This window comes from Ascaphus truei, chromosome 4, assembly GCF_040206685.1.
Source record: "Ascaphus truei isolate aAscTru1 chromosome 4, aAscTru1.hap1, whole genome shotgun sequence".
Classification (NCBI taxonomy): Eukaryota; Metazoa; Chordata; class Amphibia; order Anura; family Ascaphidae; genus Ascaphus; species Ascaphus truei.
The window spans coordinates 356,182,132-356,200,176 of NC_134486.1; positions in this window are offsets into that span (position 1 = coordinate 356,182,132).

Consider the following 18,045-nt stretch of genomic DNA (forward strand, 5'->3'; position numbering starts at 1 on the left):
GGCGACCAACTTTATTCTAACTCGGCTAGCTCCGCGAATTTCAGAATATCCCGGTGATGTGCGGTTTTGTGTCGTTTTCGCCCGGAGTGTATTGCGTTATTTTCACGGCTGTGATTTAAGCATTTTATTCCCGCTGTCTGCAATACTGCAATGCCGTGTAAAAACTCATGGGGGCGTTTGCGAGCTGTTGTCTTTGAAGCCGTCCCCTATAACCCCTAACATACACATACAGTACTGTATATGCACATCAATGATACTATAGGCCGGCGGGGGCGAGATGTGTTTGCAGCAGAGAGAGATCCGCTGCTCTCTCTGCGCAAACATCGGCACATTAAAAATGATTTAAAATACATTTTTATTCATAGTGTAGATGTGCAGGGGGTCTCCGGAGCTGAACCGCATTGGTTTCAGGTCCGGGGACCCCCTGCTTCCCGAGATACAGCCCCCTTTATGAGGTGCCGGTATCCCTCTGCATTTAAAGGTCCCGATCACGTGACCGCGGCATGTAAACCAAGCAGAGGGATACCGGCACCCCATAAAGGGGCCTGTATCTCGGGAAGCAGGGGGTCCCCGGACCTAAAACCACAGCGGTTCATCTCCGGAGACCCCCTGCACATCTTCAGTATGAATAAAACACATATATAAATAAACACTCATTCCTTACCTTTGCGGCTATGTGCTATGGTAACGAAGCAGCATGAATGTATTTTTAATAATATTGTACAGTGAGCAGGGGGTTCCCTGAGCCAGAAATCAAAGCTCAAGGGACCCCCCCTGCTCCTGCACAATATTATTAAAATACAGAAATGCTGCTTCATTACCATAGCTGATAGCCGCTAAGGCAATGAAGGGGTTAACCCACAGTGCCCGCTTTATTGTGGGTAGCGGGGGTGGGTGAAGGGGGTATTTGGCCCTTGGTGTGAGTTTAGGGCTTGCGGGGGGGTTGCGGGTGCACTTAACCCCTTCACGACCGTAGCAGTTAATACCGCTACGTTCATGAAAGGGGGGGAGAAAGGATGTGACGTCATTGAAAGCCTGTCACAGGGTACTACAGCCAATCAGAGTAGGGATGGAGTTTCCACGCTCTGATTTGCTCTAGTACCATGTGACAAGCTTTCAATGATGTCACATCCTTTCTCCCCCCAAGCCTCTGTCACATCGTATACTAGAGCCAATCAGAGTAGGGATGGAGTTCCCATGCTCTGATTGGCTACCGTACCATGTGAGGCCGGCCATGTTTCTTTTAATGACGTCATCTTAAAGGCAATTGAAGCAAAGCCATTCTGATTGGCTGTGCTTTCATTGCCTTTAAGTGACGTCATCATTTTTATTTTTATCGGCCAAAACACATGGTTTTCACGGCCCAATCAGGGCCGTGGGAACCATACTGCACCGACACACTTTATTCGAGCAAATACCCGGTATGTACCTGGCAGATACCTGGAATGCGCCGCTCCTCACCTCTGACAAGCCCCGTTGCGTTTGCCTTCCCAGCCTGGGTTCATGCCTGGCTGATGGGCGGCTGATCTGTTAAATGATAATGATTAGGATTTAATAGGCTGCAATGCTTCGCGTGTCTACCAGATGGCATAAATTCATGAATTGTAATGCAGTATATATATATGTACTGTGCAGTATTGCAGCCAGAGGGAATAAAATGCTTCAATCCCTGCCGGAAAATACCTCAATGCACTCGGGCAGAAAACAGTCACAAACCTCAATACACCCGGGTATACCCGAATTCGTGGGACTAGCCGAGCTCGAATAAAGTGTGTCGCCAGTGTATGACGAAAATGTGATGTCACAAGCCTTTAAAAGCCTATGTCGTCTCATTTTGAAGCCAGACGCTGAGGAGGAAGGACCTCCCACAGAAGAAGAAGGCCAGGGCTTGGCCGAAGACGGAAAGAAGACCCCGCCTGGAAGAAGATAGAAGAAAGAAGAATACAGATGAAGATGGATTACAAGTAGAAGACCCGTGGATTGATTTGGATTTTTAGTGTAATGTTTATTTTTTTATGGTTTATTATTTTATGGGTTCCTGTGCCTGGTGGATTGGTTCATGAGTAAGGTGCGCAACGGGAGTCGGTGGGGCCAAGTAATGGTAAGTGAACTAAAGAAATGTATTTTATTTAACTTGTTAATTTTTTTAAAAGCTTTTTTAACATGTGTATTTTTTTTGTGGTATATCATTTCTAGCAACTGTATTTATGTATGTATATATGTCTAGAGAGAGATATACATACAGGGTAAGAAATGATGTTGTTTTAAAAGCTTGATTTAATGTGTTTTAAATAAATTTGTCTATGCTGCTATGCTTTATTGTGTGTTTAAAGTATTTTAAAATTAGATAGATGTAATTGTTGATATTGTATTGTGTGCTTGTGTTCAGGGTTAGCCTTGGTTTTAAAGTTTGTATTCTGGTTGGTACTTATATTTTTTCACATGCTAAATTGTTCTGCTCCAGGCGTGAATTAGTTAATTGTTTCATTGTTCGGGATGGACTGTCAATTGTTTAGGGATGTAAATAATGATTGCTAATTGATTTTTGTTTACTTGATTGGTTAAAATAGTTTACTTGTTTGGAGGTATTTGTATTTTGCTTGCAATGATATTGTTAACATTCATTTGCAGAATGTATATGGTGCATAGATTTATGCATCATTTATACAATGTAAATGCAATGTATTGATTGGAATGTGAGGTTTTTCATTGGCATTTAATGATTTAGATTGTAAGATCAGTTAGGATTATTAAAGGAAATTCATTGTAATGTAGTGTGTCTGTATGGAGAAGTGTTATTTGTAGTACAGTATGGTTTTGATAACCCTTCTACATTTATTTGTATATTGGCTCATCATGTGTGTGTATATACTGTATATATATATACCCATGAATTTGTACAGTGGCTTCATCATGCAACTATATATACAGTATATATATATACAGTGTATATATATATATATATATATATATATATATATATATATATATATATATATATATATATATACTGTATATATAGTTGCATGATGAAGCCACTGTACAAATTCATGGGTGAAGGGTGGGTATCGGGCCAGTGTGGCTTAACCCCTTAATTACCTTTGCGGTTATTATCTGATAAGGTGTTTAAGGGGTTAATTGATATCTGAATGTACTTGCAATGTATTGGCTTTGTATTTGCTATGTATTTTGTTGGCAAGACAAGGATATCGCTGGCGACGGAGACTTCTTATTGATGAGGTCAGTAGTACTTTATTTATTTGAATATGCTAGTTAATGTTTTTAATAATGGGCAATTAATCTATTATCCATATCTGGGTTTGTTCCGTGGTTCCGCGTGAGACCTGTGGGTCTGACCCGGGGCTCCCAGACATCCGCGGGCCTACCGTGGGGACACAATTATGGCCCACGGTGACCCAAGGAGACCACCTGGGGGCCATGGTGCTGGCGGGACCCACCCACATCAGATATGAAAATATAGTGACAGAGAATAAAAAGAAATAAGAAAAAACAGCTAAATATCTAAAAATATAACCAGCATAAAAGCAAAGACAAAAATCATTAGGGCTAAAAAATGAAAAAGATTCAGAGAAACATAGCATAGCTAAGATAATCATTTAGCCCAGCTAGGATCATAGATCCCAGCTGAACTATCCACCTGCATTCCTTCCTCAGAAGTGACACTTCCATATTGCCACCTCTAATGCCCAAACTGCTCTTATCGATGGCAAATGCCACCAACAAAGACGGGTCAGAGCCATGCACTTCCCGGAAATGTCTAGCAACACTAGAGATCTTTTTAAATGTAGCCAGATCTTTAATCGCATTTTTAATATTGCGAGTGTGCTATAAGACCCTGACCTGAAATTCCCTAGTGGTCATACCAATGTACAGCAGCGGCAGCTCTTATTCGAGCAAATGCCGCTGGCTGTATGAGGCTGGGAAGCGGGTAGCCGCGGCGCGTGGCGGCGCACTGTGACGTCACAGTCACAGGCGCGCCCGGCTTCCCCGTCTTCCCCGGCTTCCCCAGGCTTCCCCGACACCCCTGGACATCAAATTAAGGTAAGCGGGGGTGCGGGGAAGCAGAGGGGCAGAGCAGAAGCCGGGCTCGGGGTCCGGAAGGATAGTAAATTGCGCGCGAGGTGGAGGGGGGGTGCGTGTGGGAAACGCGGCGGTGCGCAGATATTACTGGCGGCAGCTGGGGTAGATCCCGGCATGCCGCCGGCATTTAGTGCGATAAAGTATGTCGCTACTGTAGATGAGACCACAAGGGCAGCTTAAATAGTAAATGATGTTTTTAGATTTACAGTTGAGAAACTGAAGGATTTTATATTCACGTGTGCCTGTAGAGTTGTTAAATACGCACGTTTGCTTCATATACCTACAGGCCGAGCAGTTGCCACATTTGTTATAGCCTTTAAGGCCAGTTTGGCAGAGGAAGGTAGCAGCAGGGGAGATGGTATAATGACTCTTAACCAGCATGTCTCTAAGATTGGGGACTCTCCTACTGGTAAGACTGACCTTGTCCCATAGTACTTTTACATAGAATTTTCCTAAGACTGTTCCATTTACACTTATAAGTACCAATGAAGCGGATTTTCTTTTCGGTGGTTAATTTAGATTTCGGTACTAGAAGTGATGTTCTTTCTAATTGCTGGCTATTTTTATGCCCACGTTTAATGGCAGCCTCACTATAGCCCCTAGCCCTAAATCTATTACTCATATCAGATGTCTGTGCCTTGAAGATACCCAATGATGAACAGTTCCGGCGAAGCCGAATAAATTCACCAATGGGTATACCCCTAATCTGATGCAGAGGATGGAAGCTGTTTGCATGTAGGATAGTATTAGTCGACCTCTCTTTCTGATAAATATCCGTCAGGAGACGTCCATCACAACCAACCGTGATACTAAGTTCTAAATACTTAACATTGGTTTGGCTAAATTGATAAGTGAGCTTGATATTAATACTGTTGTGGTTGAGAACATCAATGAACTGTTTAAGCAGAGAAACTGTGCCCTGTCACAGTATAAAAATGTCATCGATGTATCTCAACCACAACAGTACATGCGAGGTAAATACACAATTAGCCTCTGAGAAGACTTCCTCACGCTCCCACCACCCCAGGAACATGTTCGCATAGGAGGGTGCACATGTGGCGCCCATAGCCGTTCTCCTGACCTGTAAAAAATAAGAGTTCTTAAATACAAAATAATTATGTCTCAAAACAAAATCCCAAAATTTCATTAAAGTATCTTAGCTATGCTATGTTTCTCTGAATCTTTTTCATTTTTTAGCCTTCATGATTTTTGTCTTTTCTTTTATGCTGTTTATATTTTTAGATATTTAGCTGTTTTTTTCTTATTTCTTTTTATTCTCTGTCACTATATTTTCATATCTGATGTGTTGATATCTCTCTTTTCTCTTCTGTCAATGATATGCTTTTTATGTACTATTTTAACCCTCTATTTCTCTTTGAGATCTTTCCTGTTGTGATCATGTTTATTTAGACAGGAATATTTATGTTTGTCTCTTTAAGTTTCAGAGCTCTTTTAAAAACTTCTCCCGTGCCCTAGCAACAGATGATGTCACAGCACTCATTGTTTTTTCGATTGGCTGATATGCAAGGAGGAGTTTTTGGTGCTAAATTGGAGTGCTTTAAATAGTGCTCACTGACTCCACACAGTTATGCTCCCAGAAGAAGCCTTACGGCGAAACGGCCATTGGAGTATCTACACCACTCACTTTTCTGTGTCAAACCACTGCACTGTGCTGACCATCTCCTTGTTTGGAACTTTACTGCTGATGCTGTTTTGTCCGGTCTCTGTGACTGCTGTATGATTGCTGCCTAATGCTATCAGTGAGCGGGAGGCCGGGGGCTTGCATTGCCTCTTAATTACCTCTGTCTTGGACTCCCCTTCTCCTCTGGATGTCTGGTGCAGCATCATAGCAAGTATCTGGACATTTCCTTGCTCCACGGTAGCCTTTGGGACACTTTCATTTTTGTCTGCCACAGCTTATATCAGTTACATCTAGCTGTGGCATTAGGGAGTTATTTTCTCATGTTTTTCTCCCTAGTTTTCTCTTCTGACTCATTGTTTCCATTTTAGTCTTTGAGGGGACCTCACCCCTGCATATTTTAGACATTTATTTTCTGTCTTTCTCTGGCTCTTTATTATAACTGCCAGGGTTTAGCCACCACCTTCTGGCTACACAGCATCTAGGGTATTCATTTATTATATTTTCATTGTTGCTCTTTTTTCTGTGTTTACTTGGGTTTGTGTAGATATTGTTTTTTTTTAGTCATTTGTATTATCATGTGTTGCTGATCGGCTGATCTCCATTGCATTTCCAGAGGAAATTATTTTCCCCTGGATTTGCATTATCATACCTATGTATTCTGCATGTTACATATTTTGAGTCTCTACATTTTTATTGTGTATTCTTTGGTTCAGCAGTGTTCATTTAGTATATGTTTAGGTATATATTATTTTTGTGTTTTGTATTGCTAATAAAATCCATTTTGTACTTTCACATATTTTTTGGTGTGCTTTCAACAAACCCTCGTTTTCTTTTTGTGTTCGTACATCATATTGGGTTGTTAGCACCGCTAGAGGGTAACTTTAACCCCTACATCTGGCCTAGTGATTTTTTTTTGATCTATGGGGGATGGTTTTAATTGCGGCACCAACTCTGTGTGTTTGATATATATATATATATATATATATATATATATATATATATATATATATATATATACAGTATATATATATACATATATTTAGATGTAGCCAGTTCCCCTCCGGTCCCCCGCGCTCCAGGTTTCCCCCCTCCTTACCCTCACTTGTGGGGATGTTGCGGTAGGACAACGGAGTTGCCGGTGGCTCCTGCCATAGGGCGCCGCCATGTTGGGCGTGCGCGCGCACGATCGCAGAGTTGCGCATGCGCAGAAGTTGCGAGTGCAAGTTAGGGGTTCTGCCAAGTAAGGCAGGCAAAGGGCACCCTGTGGCGGCCATTAGAGTCACGCAAGCGCAGTGTCCTATGCGCACGCGGTCTCAATGTTAATTGTGAAGCAGAGAGACTACAACTCCCATTAGGCTTAGGGAGAAAGCTGCCTGGTTACACACGATAGCCAATGGGATGGCTGGATTGCTTCTGAAGGAAGGAAAGACTACTGCCTGCTGGGACAGAAAGTCAGGAGTCAAGACCTTGACACCGACGGTGCAGGTGTGTCCACGGAGCAGTGCTCCAGGGTCTAAGCCAGAGGTATACCCACAGGGCCCAGTTAGTCCCCTGAGACACTGTAGAGAATTAACTGAATGAGATAGGGAAAGGCCTTAAGCTAGAGACTCCTTCACTATACTCATAGAGAGAGAGATGCTGCAGGACAGTGCCTGACTGTCAGTACAGCGTGTAGCTGGAAGAGTATCTGACTCTATAGTAGAGACTATTCGCAAAGGATCATCAGGCTGTGGATCCCGCCCCTGGGGAGTCAGATGGTGTACTCATCCCTGCAAGGAGCAGCGCATCGTGCCGTGGGACCGCGTGGCAGAGTTGCTGAGTACTAAGGATTATCCTGATCAGGACTATGATCAGGGAGGTAGTATATTAAGTGCACCACCGGGCCCCAACACAAGGAAGCGCTATCCCTCACACTCACCTTATTGTTTGTGGACACTCAAGGGATAAGTGCCCAAGCACATTGCTGCTCAAAGGACTATGGGTGAAGTAATGATGGACATGTGGGCTGATGTGATGGTATGCATTCAGGGTGATGCAATGTTATCCATATGATATAATGATGTAATGATGTATTGATGTTATGCAATGAGAGTTTCACTGAAGTTACCGTACATGCTCAGTAAATACACTGGCGACACACTTTATTCGAGCTCGGCTAGTCCCACGAATTCGGGTATACCCGGGTGTATTGAGGTTTGTGACTGTTTTCTCCCCGAGTGCATTGAGGTATTTTCCAAGCAGGGATTGAAGCATTTTATTCCCGCTGGCTGCAATACTGCACAGTATATATATATATACTGCATTACAATTCATGAATTTATGCCATCTGGTAGACACGCGAAGCATTGCAGCCTATTAAATCCTAATCATTATCATTTAACAGATCAGCCGCCCGTCAGCCAGGCATGAACCCAGGCTGGAAAGGCAAACGCAACGGGGCTTGTCAGAGGTGAGGAGCGGCGCATTCCAGGTATCTGCCAGGTACATACTGGGTATTTGCTCGAATAAAGTGTGTCGGTGCAGTACTGTTTATTCCCATTGTGTGTATTTACTGTATGGTTGTTCTGGTGAGGGCACACTCCCACCACGTTGGGATCCCTCATCAGTGGAGGCGCTGCACCATGTGTAAGTATACCCCAGGCTCCCAGTGGCGGAGTTCAGGCCTCTTGTTAGCCTCACAGGTGACAGCAGCATCAGTAGTTAAAGTACCTCAGGGGTACACCCGCTACATTTTAAATATATATATATATATATATATATATATATATATATATATATATATAGCTTTCACAGTAGGAGTATATTAGTTAAATCTAAGTAGAGGATACACTGGTTACTCGTGGTTGAAAGCACACTTCATCTTTGCTGTTTCTGATAGATATTGTCAGCATGGATGCCTATGACTGGTAAGTACAAGTGCTTGTGTTAATGGGTAAACTTGGCTAGGTTCAAAGCCACATATCAAATTATACAATTTATTATTGTTTGTTTATCAAGCATATGGGACAATTGGTTGTTTGAGCACCAGATCTACTCTATTCACATGTGTAAAATGCAAACCTTCAGCTTCATAAATAAACATTTCTCCTGTATATGTACAGTACAGATGTAACAAGACTTCCTGACCTTGGCACCACAGACAAGGAAGCAAAAAGCAGTGCCGGAGACTTGATAGTTCTGCCAGGGATTCTGGGAAATTACATGTAAATGAGCATACAGTGTCACCTTTAGGTTTATATCCATTTTAACATGGCGTATGCCTGCTGTATTACACAGCTTTTTCAACACAGCCTGAGTTGAAGTGCATAGCCAGCAAACCTACTCACAGAAAGCTTTTAAAGAGAGAGAATGCCTAATGAATAGAGATGTGCAAAAAGGTCAAATTTCACCAAGCGTCACAGGGCTAATAATTTTGCACTGTTCATTTAAAATACTGCATTGTTACAGGCTTCCAGCTACATTTTTGAAAGGTCCTGAAATACAACTTTTTTTTTCTCGAGAGGTGATAGTGTGAGTTTGGATAAAATATTCAAATGTTGCTTTGAAAAACTGATTTATTTTTTTTGTAAAAACATTTGCTAATTTTTCATGATCAACATGGAAGAAAATGTCACACATTAATAGATATAGTGAGACACAATTTTGTGTGGTAATTTTTCTTAAGGTAATGGCATTATTGAAATGTAATGAATAGGTCCTAAAAATAACATTTGCCTGCAAGAAATTGTATATGCTTATTAAAATTCCAATTTTAATTAAACATACTCAAGAGTTGTCACTAGGAATATTTTATCAGTTGACCCAACACTATATTATACACCTGTAAGGTACATTTTATTATGTATTTAAAACATTTAGAATAGGTTGAGTGTTACTGATTTGGCACTCTCCCCCACCTTTGAATAGTTACACTTTTTTTTTATCAGTCAATAGAACCTTCTGTTATGAACAAATACTGACTTATGTGACAGCAATTCTCCACTTACATTCATTGATTACATAAATGAAAGCTTAGCTCAGGTTATAAATGAGCATGTTCAAAATGTCACTAATAGAAAAATACCTCAATTGGTAAATGGATCTGGTAAATGAGCCAGAAATCTAATAATAATGGAGTCAGCAGCATACCCAATTGGAAAATCAGTTGGTAACTACTACTGACTGGTTGGCAAAATGTGATAAGTTTAATTTGATGTCCTTTTGAAGTGAAACTTCCTTAGTGGCACCTCATTCGTGATGGGGCAAAAATGAATTGTTGAGACAGGAATGAAACGGATGTGACGTCAGTGCTGGCAGTTGAGGCCGGGCTGTGTTCTGGCTCAGCCCGACCCCAACACTGACATCACACCCGCTCCACAAATCAGATGCGGCGGCGGCGGCGATAGCCGCCGGCGCCGCTCCTAATGGCCCCCGCTCCCCCCACATGGCTGATGACATATGCGGCGGCGGCGGCGGCGATAGCCGCCGGCGCCGCTCCTAACGGCCGCCATTCCCCCCGCACATCCGCTGCCAAGCCGCGCATGCTCAGTAATCATGGGGACTGGAGGAAAGCCACGCATGCGCAGAAGCGGTTGGCAGCGGCGCCGTTCCCCGCCCGCTGCCACGGCTGTTGACATGTGTTGCCGTTCCCCGTCTGCTGCCCGGGACAGCAGAGACTGCCCGACCGGGACAGCCCCCCCCCACCCTTTCCTAACCCGAATGGGACCTCCCTCCCAGCCCACACATGGGCCCGCCTAACTTCCACTACCGCTGCCATGCCGCGCATGCGCAGAAGCGGCTGGCAGCGGCGCCATTCAGCCCTCCAGTGACGCGGGCGTTTGCGGGCCCCCCAGGAAGCGGTGGTACAAAAACCCGGGCGCAACCCGCGCGGACCCCCCCGGACCCCCCACACACTGATGGACCCCCCCGGACCCCCCACACACTGACGGACCCCCCACACACTGACTGACCCCCCCAGACCCCCCCACACACTGACAGACCCCCCCAGACCCCCACACACACTGACTGACCCCCCCAGACCCCCACACACACTGACTGACACCCCCAGACCCCCACACACACTGACTGACCCCCCCACACCCCCACACACACTGACTGACCCCCCAGAGACCCACACACACTGACTGACCCCCCCCAGACCCCGAAACACACTGACTGACCCCCCCAGACCCCCAAACACACTGACTGACCACCCCAGACCCCCACACACACTGACTGACCCCCCAGAGACCCACACACACTGACTGAACCCCCCAGACCCCCACACACACTGACTGACCCCCCCAGACCCCCACACACACTGACTGACCCCCCCAGACCCCCACACACACTGACTGACCCCCCAGACCCCCACACACACTGACTGACCCCCCCAGACCCCCACACATACTGACTGACCACCCCAGACCCCCACACACACTGACTGACCCCCCAGAGACCCACACACACTGACTGACCCCCCCAGACCCCCACACACACTGACTGACCCCCCCAGACCCCCAAACACACTGACTGACCACCCCAGACCCCCACACACACTGACTGACCCCCCAGAGACCCACACACACTGACTGAACCCCCCAGACCCCCACACACACTGACTGACCCCCCCAGACCCCCACACACACTGACTGACCCCCCCAGACCCCCACACACACTGACTGACCCCCCCACACCCCCACACACACTGACTGACCCCCCAGAGACCCACACACACTGACTGACCCCCCCCAGACCCCGAAACACACTGACTGACCCCCCCAGACCCCCAAACACACTGACTGACCACCCCAGACCCCCACACACACTGACTGACCCCCCAGAGACCCACACACACTGACTGAACCCCCCAGACCCCCACACACACTGACTGACCCCCCCAGACCCCCACACACACTGACTGACCCCCCCAGACCCCCACACACACTGACTGACCCCCCAGACCCCCACACACACTGACTGACCCCCCCAGACCCCCACACATACTGACTGACCACCCCAGACCCCCACACACACTGACCGACCCCCCAGAGACCCACACACACTGACTGACCCCCCCAGACCCCCACACACACTGACTGACCCCCCCAGACCCCCAAACACACTGACTGATCACCCCAGACCCCCACACACACTGACTGACCCCCCAGAGACCCACACACACTGACTGAACCCCCCAGACCCCCACACACACTGACTGACCCCCCCAGACCCCCACACACACTGACTGACCCCCCCAGACCCCCACACACACTGACTGACCCACCCAGACCCCCACACACACTGACTGACCCCCCCAGACCCCCCCACACACTGACTGACCACCCCAGACCCCCACACACACTGCCTGACACCCCCAGACCCCCACACACACTGACCCCCCCAGAGCCCCACACACACTGACTGACCCCCCCAGACCCCCACACACTGACCCCCCCAGACCCCCACACACAGTCACACGCACACTCAGTCACACACACTCAGTCACACACTCAGTCACACACACTCAGTCACACGCACACGCACACTCACAGTCACACGTACACTCAGTCACACGCACACTCAGTCACACTCACAGTCAGACGCACACTCAGTCACACTCACAGTCAGATGCACACGCAGTCACACGCAGTCACACGCATAGTCACACGCACAGTCAAACGCACACGCTCAGTCACACGCACACTCTCAGTCACACGCACACTCTCAGTCACACGCACACTCTCAGTCACACACACACTGTCACACGCGGAATTCACACTTAGTGCAAATAGCTAATACAGGGGATTCTAAGTCAAATTTATTTGCGTTTTGTCATTGAGATTGTATTTTGATTTTTAATTAAAACATCACCAACACCAACACAAATACAATTTCTGTGACAAAAGTCAAAGAAGTTTCACTTACTATGCGCGTGCACAGCACACACAGCTTTTTTTTTTTTGATGATAGTTGTTGATTGTGAATCTTACAAGTATTGAATGTAAATATCTTCAAGTAAAACACTAACCTCTATGTTACTGCTACTTCATTCTGTTCAAGGGCTCTAACAGACAGAAATGGAAGCAATTTTTAAGGTTAAGAAATTGAATGGTTTGAAAACATGTCCAGAGTGATAGAAGAATGTGCATGAAGCATTGTATGTATGTATGCATGTATGTATGCATGTATGTATGCATGTATGTAGCACAGGATTAGTGTCCTGTAACAGTTTGTATATTTTCTCTCTCACACTGCCAGCTTTCCCCAGGGAAAGGTGCATGTTTTCCTTTGTTCCAAGCAGCCAGTGCTCCTGTGTATATTGCAACATAGTTGTTACATATTATATTACTTATTCCACCTGCCACTAGTCAGTTGCCCTTACAACCTCCCAATGCTCATAGTTGAGATTGGTTTAGTCCTCTCCCCCTGCCTGTCTCTGTATATTGCTATGCCCCTTGGCTTGTTCCTGTCTGGAAAGGAAAGTGTGCTCTCTGTTCTCAACAGCAGCCAAAGTGAATAGACATATCTTCCACTGCTCCCTTAGAAAGGGATTCCTTTTTACCTTCCCCTCAGAGAAGCAATTCCCCCTGATACCAAAGCCAATTAGGATACCTCTCCTCACAAGAGACATTTCCAACCACAAACTACATGCAAGTACTATTATATTTCGGTTAACCCCACTCAATAAAGTTGAAGAAAATAGAAGGACTTGTTCTTTAAAAAGGGGATGAGTTAATCTACATGGATCTTTTCACCTGCCACAAGATAGCCTGGTTCCAGAACAATTGGTATAATTTTTATAATAATCTTGTTCCTTAAACTGTGTGCATCTTACTGTATGTGTGTCAGGATGTATTTATTGAAAAGTTATTTCCAACTACAGGCATTATACTGGTTTGTGTAAATGGAAAAAAAGGAAGATTAAAAGGGAACTCTTATGCTTTAATGTCTCTACTTACAGTAATTGGGAATAATTAGAGCTAAAATAGCCTAACAATGCAATAAGTTGTCTGGATGCTGTTCACCCTTAAATTAGAAATCAATTAATTGCTGAATAACTGTTTGAATGTTAATGGGCTCCATAGGATAAGTGCTGGATGATTAAATAGAAAGGTCTAATGGTTACCTATGGATATTTGTTGTAGCCCATTTCCTGCTTGTTTTCAAATGACTAAATCTCGTAGGAAAACTGTGAACATGTTGTGTGGTATTTATTGATAAAAGTTCTGCAATCAGAAATATGTTTACGTTTATTAGAACATCCATGTATTCTAAGTAATTAGAGCTAAATGAAGAAAAAAAAACAAGAGCACACATACTTGTGAATAAATACCTAAATAAAAGGTCATGCAAATGTGATACTGTATGTGAATATAAATACATATGTAGCCCACTTTTCCCCCATCCCCTGGGAGATATGGCGGCTACTGTGTATGTGGTGCGTTACCTGCGGCTCACAGGAGGCCTGGGCCCCCACTTCTGGGAGCCTGGGGTGTGCCTGATCTGTCGGGTGACAGCGCCTCCACCTGTACGGGATCCTACTATGTGGGATAACCCCATTACAGGAACCAATGCAATAAATACACAGTGTTTATAATAACAAGTTTACTGACATGCAATAACACAATAACCATAGAACTTGACCTCGTATGGCCTTACCCAAACACACCCTGCCCCGGTGAGAGTGTCCACCACTGTACAGAGATGCCCTGGGCCCCCTCCCAACCTGGTGTCCATAGAACCCAACCCATCCAGAAGTGTGAGACAGCGCTGCCCACAGTAACTGAAAGTGTTATAGTTGTGCACGTTGTGAGGTACCTGCCCAGGTGCTCCAGCACCCATGTATGGTCAAAGAGCAAAAGGGATCCTCTGATCCAGCAATGTCGATGTCAGCGAAGCTTCTGCGTGGGGTGAACTCCGATATGAAGGTCTCACCTTTGATAGTCTATGATAGTGTGGTGATGGTCCTGCCCCAGACCACAGTCTGCAATTCGCTGAGCGGCATCTTCAAATGGCACTATACACTAACTACACAGCTACAGGGGAAATGTCACGACAGTAGCTAGGGGTTTCCATGTAGCAGCCACAATCTGAATAGGTGAGTGGGGCCTATTGTCACGATGGACCCAGCTTATTAAGACTTTTAATTACCGGGATCATTGATTGAGCAAGCAGAGAGATAAAAATAAATTGCGTTTATTCACCTAATGAACGCACACAACTATGTTACACAAAAATACAGTAAAAAGACACTTACTTTGGAAACTGGGATAACAAAACTAATCTTTCCTACTGCTGCGACACACTTTATCCGAGCAAATACCCAGTTTGTACCTGGCAGATACCTGGAATGCGCCGCTCCTCACCTCTGACAAGCCCCGTTGCGTTTGCCTTCCCAGCCATGGTTCATGCCTGGCTGATGGGCGGCTGATCTGTTAAATGGCGTGTCTACCAGATGGCATAAATTCATGAATTGTAATGCAGTATATATATATATATATATACTGTGCAGTATTGCAGCCAGCGGGAATAAAATGCTTCAATCCCTGCCTGGAAAATAACGCAATGCACTCGGGCAGAAAACAGTCACAAACCTCAATACACCCGAGTATACCCGAATTCGTGGGACTAGCCGAGCTCGAATAAAGTGTGTCGCCACTGTAAATGCAAACACACAGCAAAATATTCCAGGCTACGTCTCCTTCCTGTAGCGCAGTGGCTCCCAATCTGTGCGCCCCGGCGCTCTGGTGCGCCGCGGCTTGCCTAGAGAGCCGCCGCAATTATCCTCCCCACCATCCCTCCGATCATCACTCCCCACCATCCCTCCCATCATCCCTCCCCACCATCCCTCCCATCATCACTCCCCACCATCACTCCTTCATGCCGGCCGGGCTGCAGGGGATTGGCTGCAGGCAGAGAGGAAGCCGGGGGTGGGGCTTTGTGCAGAGCACACGGTGAGTGTGTGTATCTGCCTTCCTGCTCCTCTGTCTGCGCGGTGTCCCATCCCCTTCTGCCCCGGGTGATAGGAGAAGGTAGGGGGGTGATAGGAGAAGGGAGAGGGAGGGGAGAATTGTACATTTGCCTGCCCAGTGACTGTGTGCAAGGAGCTGCCTGCATGGATCTCCTCCCCCCTGATCTCCTCCCCCTCCTGCCCCTGATCTCCTCCCCCTGATCTCCTTCCCCCCCTGCCCCGATTCCCGCTTGCTGCCTGGGGGTGTCCGCCGCTGAAGGGAGTCCGCTTCGCTTCGGTGGGGGGAGTGTGCTGCGGCATGGGGGGAGCGTGCTGCGGCGTTGGCCACTTCGGGGGGTGTGCTGCGACGTCGGCCGCTTCGGGGGAGGCGTGCTGAGGCATCCGCTTTGGGGGGGGCGGCCCCTGCCGTGCAAAGGGCCCTTCTGCCTTGCGGAGGGCCCTGCTGCCTTGCGGAGTGCCCTGCTGCCTTTCGGAGGCCCCCGCTGCCATGTGCGACCCCCCTGCCATGCAGAGGCCCTCCTGTCGTGCGGAGGGCCCTGCTGCCGTGCGGAGGGCCCTGCTGCCTTGCGGAGGCCCCGCTGCCATGTGCGACCCCCCCTGCCTTGCACAGGCCCTCCTGCTGTGTGGAGGGCCAACTGCCGTGCGGAGGCCCCACTGCTGCCACGTGCGACCCGGTGAGTGTGTGTGTGAGTGACAGTGAATGTCTGTGTCTGTGTCTGTGAGTGTCTGTGTCTGTGAGTGTATGTGAGTGTCTGTGAGTGAGTGTGTCTCTGAGTGAGTGTGTCTCTGAGTGTGTCTCTGAGTGTGTCTCTGAGTGTGTCTCTGAGTGTGTCTCTGAGTGTGTCTCTGTGTGTGAATTTTTCTCTGTGTCTGTGAGTGTGTGTGTGTATGTGAGTGAGTGAGTGTGTCTGTGAGTGTGTCTCTGAGTGTGTCTCTGAGTGTGTGTGAGTGTGTGTGAGTGTGTGTGAGTGTGTGTGAGTGTGTCTGTGTGTCTGTGAGTGAGTGTGTGTTTCTGTGAGTGAGTGTGTGTGTCTGAGTGTGTCTGTGAGCGAGTGTGTCTGTGAGTAAGTGTATCTCTGAGTGAGTGTGTCTGTGAGTGTGTCTGTCTGTGAGCATGTCTGTGAGTGTGTCTGTCTGTGAGTGTGTGTGTCTGTGAGTAAGTGTGTGTGTGTGTCTGTGAGTGTGTGTGAGTGTCTGTGAGTGAGTGTGTGTGTCTGTGAGTGTGTCACCCTCTCACCCTCTCCCTGTGTCACCCTCTCCCTGTGTCGCCCTCTCCCTGTGTCACCCTCTCCCTGTGTCGCCCTCTCCCTGTGTTGCTGTAAGGAATCGGGGGCCACGTCCCTTGCGGTGTGACCCCTCCTTACCCACTACCAGTACTGCAGCAGCTGCTGCCCCTGCCACCCGTCGCTACCCATGCCGCCGCCCAGTGTATACCTTGAACTCTGCCGTCGCCATCTTGGATTCTGGCACTGGTGTTACAGACTCTCAGCTGTGCTCCACTACTTCCTGGTCTCTCAGCCACTCACGAGCAGCTCCTCGACACGCCTCCGCCATGCCCCTCGTCCAGATTGGTCACTGTCGCTTTAAATATCCTGCTTTGGCTTCACTTCCTTGCCGAGCATAGATCCTTATGGGATGTTACCTGTGTTTCTGCCACAAGCCCTGTTCTTTCGTTACGTATCTCTGTTTTTGTTTCCAGTTCGTTGTACTCGTCCAGTTTCCTCCAGGCTTGCTGCTGCTATGCTGAGTTCCTGAGTTCCTGGTTCTTACAGACCTGCTTCATTTGCGCTGTAACACAGGGTTACTAGCTGCCTTGTGGTGTGCCTATTGCGGTCAGTCTTCCCTCTCCTAGACCGGAGCCATGGGTCATGGATGCCACTCGCGTAAACCTCGTTCCCGACCTGCAGCGATTGCGCTGACGCAAAAGGACCAGCTTGATTTCCTGTTGCCGACTCCCTGCTTGAACTACGACTACCCAGATATCTCCTACCCCGACTCTGGCTTGTCCAACGACTATGCTGTTATCTCCAGTCCTGAACCCGGCCTGTTTGACTATGAACTGTGCACTCCGGACCAGTCTGCGCGGTCTAAGGTCGATGATTTCATAACCCAGCCTCAGCCCCGCGGTCCGGTCCCGGTTTGTGGTGAGCACAATCGTGACAGTTGCCCTCTCCCTGTGTCGCCCTCTCCCTGTGTCGCCCTGTCCCTGTGTCGCCCTCTCCCTGTGTCGCCCTCTCCCTCTCCCTGTGTTGCCCTCTCCCTCTCCCTGTGTCGCCCTCTCCCTCTCCCTGTGTCGCCCTCACTCTCTCCCTGTGTCGCCCTCACCCTCTCCCTGTGTCACCCTCACCCT